This window comes from Notamacropus eugenii, chromosome 6 (genome assembly GCF_028372415.1).
Source record: "Notamacropus eugenii isolate mMacEug1 chromosome 6, mMacEug1.pri_v2, whole genome shotgun sequence".
NCBI classification, from domain to species: Eukaryota; Metazoa; Chordata; class Mammalia; order Diprotodontia; family Macropodidae; genus Notamacropus; species Notamacropus eugenii.
Genome location: NC_092877.1, coordinates 18,506,458 through 18,513,107, shown reverse-complemented (window position 1 = coordinate 18,513,107; position 6,650 = coordinate 18,506,458).

The following is a 6,650-nucleotide window of genomic DNA, read 5'->3' as shown; positions in this document are numbered from 1 at the left end:
TTGAAAGTTATGTTCAAGGTTGCAGACTGCAATACATTCAGGTCTGTCCAATTCTTATCCATCCTGACTTTTGACCATATCCTTCCAGAAATTCACAAAATCATTGATTTAGAGGTAGAAGGCATCTTAGAGCTTATCAGATCCAATCTCATTATTTTACAGATGGGAAAACTAAGGCAGAGAAAGATGAAGACTTGCCCAAAAGCACATAGCTAGTGTTTGTGGTAAGATTTGAACCCAGATCTTTCTGACTCCAAGTCTAGGACCTTATCCACTATATTACATAGTCTCTCACTATTGGTGTTCCTCAGTTCCTCCTGACATCTCAGAGAGACCCTTGGAGCACCTGACTATCCACCTCTCATCCTAACTCTTGCACATGACAAGTTCATTCTCTTCCTGTGATGACATCTTTTATTCCTGCTCTTCTCTGGGCTTTCTCATCGGTAACTTGGCACACTATTGCTCTTCACTGCCTTCTGTGTGGCAGTCATGTTTACTCTTTGGAGACTTGCATCCCGTGTTTTGCTACTATATACCAACAGTGGTAGAATGTCAATATTACAGAGATGAGCTTTTACCTTGGCTGGGAAGCCTGGGAACCTTGCAGTTTTCTTCTTCTTGTTCAACTCTGTGTCCATCTCCTTTTCCATCAGTCTCAATCTGGTACCTTCCTATCTCACCTCATCTTTGCTGTTTTGTCCAATTAGTCTTGCTAACCAGATGCTAACCTCCATTGTTCCCATGAATTCAAGTATTCTCAGTGCTCTCTAACCTTGATACCCTGGAGTAAGCTCCAGCTGCCCTTGGCATCCTTTTGGCTCTCTGTTAGAGAAGAAAAGGAGCTGCCCTCATTCTTCATTGCTGTTTGGAAACCACAGGTTTATCTTATACACATAAAATACTATTGCTGTATGAGAATTTTGCCTAAATTTGCTAAAACTTTGAGAGAGTCAAGATTACCAAATGAAGTTAAAGTTTTACAGTATTACTGGCAAAAGAGAGGTTGGACAATGTAGTGTGGAAAGAGCATCAGATGAAATCCAGGGAAGACTCTGGACAGAATCTTGGCTTTAACAGTTACTACCTCTGTGACACTGGAGGAATTCTTTCACCTCTTTGGGTCTCAATTTTCTTGTCTGTAAAATGAGGGGGTTGGAGTAGGTGACCTATGAATTTCCTTCCATCTCTTTAAGTTTATGATTCCAAGACTAGAATCTGACTGTGGCATTTCTGAGCCCTGACCAACATTTGAAAATAGCATTCTTGATTTTTGGCATTTCTTCCCCTGCGTGTTACCATCCATGGGAAGCTTTGCATTGTAAATCAGTTCAATATAATAAGGTTTGTATTGTTATTATAATACAATAATGTATTTATTATTATTAATGTTTTTATTATTTATTATTATCATGCAAACTGTAAGTCTAGGAAGTAAAGAAAAAGCAAAAAAATGCCTACCCTCAAGGAACACAGATCAGGAAAAGGAAAAATATGTATAGTAAATGCAAAATAACTTGGTGGAGGGATGGAAAACTGGGAGATCATTCAGGTAAGAGAAGACACCTGAGTTGAGCCTTCAAGGAGGATAAAAAGACAGGGGTGAAGAGGGAGAGTATTCCGGGAATGAGGAATAACCTTTGTAAAAAAAAAGTATATATAGGAAATTTAGTGTTATCCAGTGGGGTGGAATAAGTAAATCAATGTCATTGGAATAGAGAGTATAGGAAGGAACCATGTGAAATGTCTCAGGATAGGTTTGGAGACAGATTATGTAAGGCTTTATATGACAGAAGGGAATAGGGAGCTGCAGAAGCAGGTATTCTTAACATATTTTGAGGAGCATTCAGGTAAAGTCTATGAACCTTTTCTCAGAATTGTGTTTTTAAATTCATATCACAAAGAGAACTATAAGGGCAACCAATAATATTGAAATAAAGATGTCATTTTCCCCCATCAAAGTTCATAGACTCCCTGAAACCTATCCATGGACCCAGATTGAGTCACTTTTCTTAAGCTTCTTAGAGGGCAGCTGGGGTGCGCCATAGTGCACAGATAGCTAGATCTGGAGTTTTCCTGAATTCAGATCTGGTCTCAGACACTTCTTAGCTCTATGACCCTGGGCAAATCACTTAATCCTATTTGCCTTAGTTTCCTCATCTGTAAAATGAACTAGAGAAGGAAATGGCAAACCACTGTAGTATCTTTGCCAAGAAAATCCTAAATGGGGTCATGACGAGTAGGACACAACAGAATAACAACAAAAAACCTCCTTGGTCAAGGGACTAACAAAGTCAGACCTGTGTTTTAGGTCTGTTTTAGGGACATCAGTTTGGCAACAGTGTGGAGGGTGTATGGGAAAGGGGAGAGATTAAAAACAAGGAGACTGATGACAAGACTATTCCAATTGTCCATGAGAGGAAAGATAAAGGTCTGAACTAAGGTGATGGCTGTGTAAGTAGAGAGTAGGGGGCAGATGAGAGACAAGGTGTAAAGGTAAAGTTAACAAGACTTCTATCTGATTGGATATGGGAGTGAAAGATAAAGGATCTGAACAGGAAATGACCACCAGGTGGTGAACTTGTTTGGCCAGAAGGATGGTGGTGCCATTGGCAGAAATAAGGAAGTCAGGTGGAGGCAGGGGTTTAGGGGAAAAGATGGTGAATTGGATTTTGGACTGGTTGAGTTCAAGATGTTTACAAGATACCTCCGTGATCTCTAAGTGTCTATTGATTGACTTAGGATATCCTTCCTTTTGAAATTAATCAATCAACAAGCATTTATTAATCACCTACTTTTCAATGGGCATTGTTTAGGTAGTAAAAAAAATGGAACAATCTCTACTCTCAAAGGACTTACATTTTATAGGGAGGTAACGTGTGTATAAAAGCATATATGCAATAAACACAAGACACACAATAGACACGAGCGTGTTAAATATAAGGTAGTTGGGGAGCAGGGGAGCAGCAAATAAGATTATCGAATGTAGGCTGGAAGGGACTCTAGAGACGATCACACTCCAGACCTTGCCATTATAGACAAGTGGTCCACCTACTTAGAAGTTCTGACCTTCCTCTATCTGATGATAACGTCCTATCATTCCGCCTCTCCCTGCGCCTGATTCTAAACTGACTGTTCACCTAGGATCTCCCTTCTCTCTACCCCTTAGTACCTTCACAGGCTCTAGCTTCATTTTCCTACTTTTCCGTTCCGAAGTTAGCCATTTCAATGCCACATTTTCCCCTGTTTTGGGACCCTTCGCCTCTTTCCCTATGGTTGTTTATCTCCTGCCAAACCTCAGCCCTGGATTAGTTCCCACCCTCAACATCCTCTTCCTAATCATGAAATATTGAACAGAGTTGGAGGAAGTCTCACAACCATGCTGGTCTTAACTGGGCCCTTCTTGCACCAAGGAAGTCCTTTTATTCCTCCCTAGTTGATTCCTTGTTCTCCAAGAACTTAAGAAATCCCACCCCACAGAAGCTATTCCAAATTCTCCTTCCTTCTTCAAGCCCCTCACACTTTTTTTTACTCTCAGCTGAAGACCTTGCCTCTTACTTTACTGAAAAAATTCAGGACATTTGACATGAATTTCCTTTTTTCCCCATTCTCCTCATAAAAAGTTGTTTTTTAGACTCCCATCTTTCCTCCTTTCCCTCAGGCTCTGACACACAGGTGACGCTTTCTTCTCCTTATCAAGGCCAACATTTTTGCTTAATCGACATTTGCACTAGATTTCATCTCTGCTTGTCTTCTCCAGAAGATTGTGTCTTCAATCATTCCCCTTCCCTTCAAATTGTCAACAGTTCCCTATCAAAATTCCTTCCTGATTGCCTTCAAACATGACCTAATGTCCCCATCCTTTAAAAACAAAAAAACAAACCTTTATTGCTGTTGTTGTTGCTCAGTCATGTCTGACTCTTCATAACACTATTTGGGATTTTCTTCACAAAGATACTGGAGTGGTTTGTCATTTCCTTCTTCAGCTCATTTCACAGATGAAGAAACAGAGGCAAACAGGGTTAAGTGACTTGTCCAGGGTCACAGAGTTTGCAAGTGTCTGAAGCCACATTTGAACTAAGGTCCTCCTGACTCCAGGCCTAATGGACCACCTAGTTAGTTAACCTTACCATCCTGTCAAGCTATTGTCCTTTATCTCTTCCTTTCTCAGCTAATATCCATTTTTCCCCCTACACTTGCTGCCTTCACTTCCTCTCCTCTCACTTACTTCTCAATCCTTTGCAATCAACTTTCTTCTGACTTTGTTAAACTACAACTGCTCTCTCCAAAGTTATTAAATGCCAAATATGATGACCTTTTCTCACTTCTAGTTTGTCTCAATCTACATCCTTCAGCCCTGAAACTTTCCTTGTCCCTAAACTGTGGGTATTCCTTAAGGTTCTGTCCTGGAATCCCTTGTTTTCTCCCTCCATACTCTCCCAGTAATTTCATCAGCACCCACAGGTTTAACCATCATCTCTCTGCAGATGTCACCAAGAACTATATACCAATCTTTCCTCTGAGCTTTAGCCTCATATCACCATTTGTCTGTTGGACATTTTAACTAGATGTTCTGGAGAAATCTTAAACTCAGCATGTCTGAAACTGAACTTATTATCTTTCCCCCAAGCCTTCCTTTCTTCCAAATTGCCTTTTTTCTGTCAAAGACACACTATCCTTCCAGTATCTTAAGTTCATAATATCAGCATTATCCTGGAATTTTCACTCCCCCTCATTTCACATATCTCTTTAGTTGCCATATTTTCCTTTTCCTACCTTCATATCTCTCACACCCAATCCCTTCTTTCCATTCACACAGGTACTACCTTGTTTCAGGCACTCATCAGCACTCACCTAAGTTATTGCAACAGCCAGCAGCCTGCTGACTTGTCTCACTGTCTCAAGTCTCTCCCCTTGGTCCCCCCACTACATACTACTGACAAAATAAATTCCCTTAAATGCAAATATGACCGTATGTCTCCCTTACTCAATAAACTCCATGTGGCTCAGTGGATTGAGTGTTTGACCTAGAATCTGAAATACCCATTCAAATCCAACCCTAGACACTAACTGTCTGAATCTGACCAAGTCATTTAACCACTCACTATCAGTCTCAGTTTCCTCAGCTGTAAAATAAGGATAATAATAGCACCTACCTTCCAGGGTTGTTGTGAAGATAGAATAAAATGCTTAGAATAGTGCTTGGAATATAATAAGTGCTATAGCTATTATTATTTTTTAAAACAAGAAGTTTATTTAAATAACAAGATATTTGACGTGAAGGGAAAAACTATCTAGGATCAATTTCTTCATAGTAATTTAAGCCTACTGAGAAACAGAAATTGCCCTAATGTAACAGCCACATACAAAAAAAAAGTTATGAAATCTTCCTTTGTTTTACAATGATAGAAGAAAAACATTGAATTTATCCAATCAAACAAGATGTGAAAGGATTTTTTATGGGGGGGGGGGGTTGTTGTTAAACAGTGAGAGCAAAACAACTTACTGGAATATAAAGATCAAAGTTGAATGTGTACCACTAATGGAGAAAAGGGATATTTTCACAGAACCACTTTGTTTATCCCCCTCCCCATCTCCATTTGATATTGATCAAAACATACCATCGACCATTCAGTTTTTAAAAATACGAATTATACCTGTGCACATACACAATTTACTTTATGTACGCTAAAGGAATGGGGGAAGGGGATCAAAGCAGAGAGAAAACTATACTGCAGTCGTCAGGATGTGGATAAACCAAATCTTGGTTTTCTAATTGTGAATGTATAGTTTTCCTTAGGAGCACAGTTCTGGAGCAGAGTTGTAGATTCTTTAGTAAGAGCCTCCTGTCTGCCGCTGGCATGCACCAGTTATATCTTCGTCCTCCATTTCCAGCTGTGCAGATGTGTCTGTTTCATTGATTGGTTGCCCATCAAGTCGGAATCTGATCTGCCTCATTGACAAACTATCGTTCACAATAGGCTTTCATGAGTTTCCTAAGTAGTGTGTGTTCTCACCCCATTTCAGGTATGGATTATTTTATTTTTTCGTACTTGGATCCCCTAGCATAGTGCTTTGCACATAGTAGGCGCCTAATAAATACTCGATCTATTGACCAGAAATTTGTCAAACACTCATCCGAGGGCACACAAGCTAAAGCAGAGAAAGGTCCAGTATTTGAATGCGGTGCACAGGCTAGGATGGGGTGCGCTCACCCCGCAACTGCAAGGCAGAGCCTCTGCAGGAGCTCAGGCCTCCCCAGGTGTGGCGGGAGCCAGGAGGGAAGCGCTTGGACTTGGCCCAGCTCGGCTCAGTGCGTGGGGCGGGCCTCGACTCGGCTCCAGTTTCTCCGCAGGCTGGGAAGCCGGGGATCGGGTCGTCCTTACCTGTCGGCTGCTGGAGGCGGGGACACGTGAGGGCGCCAGGCCACCTGCGGAGACTGAACAGTCGGGGACTCGCCCCCAGCGCCCGGGACTCCGCCCGCTCCAGGAAGCGCCTAGGAGCCCGCCCGGCCAGCCCAAGCAGCCCGCAGTGAGCCCTACGCGAGCGCCCCGCAGCCAGGGCACCCGTCCCGTCCGGGAGCAGCAGGTTTCGCCAGGGAGCGAGGCTGAGCGGCTGCCAGCTGGCTGACCCCGCGATCGGGAGCCCAG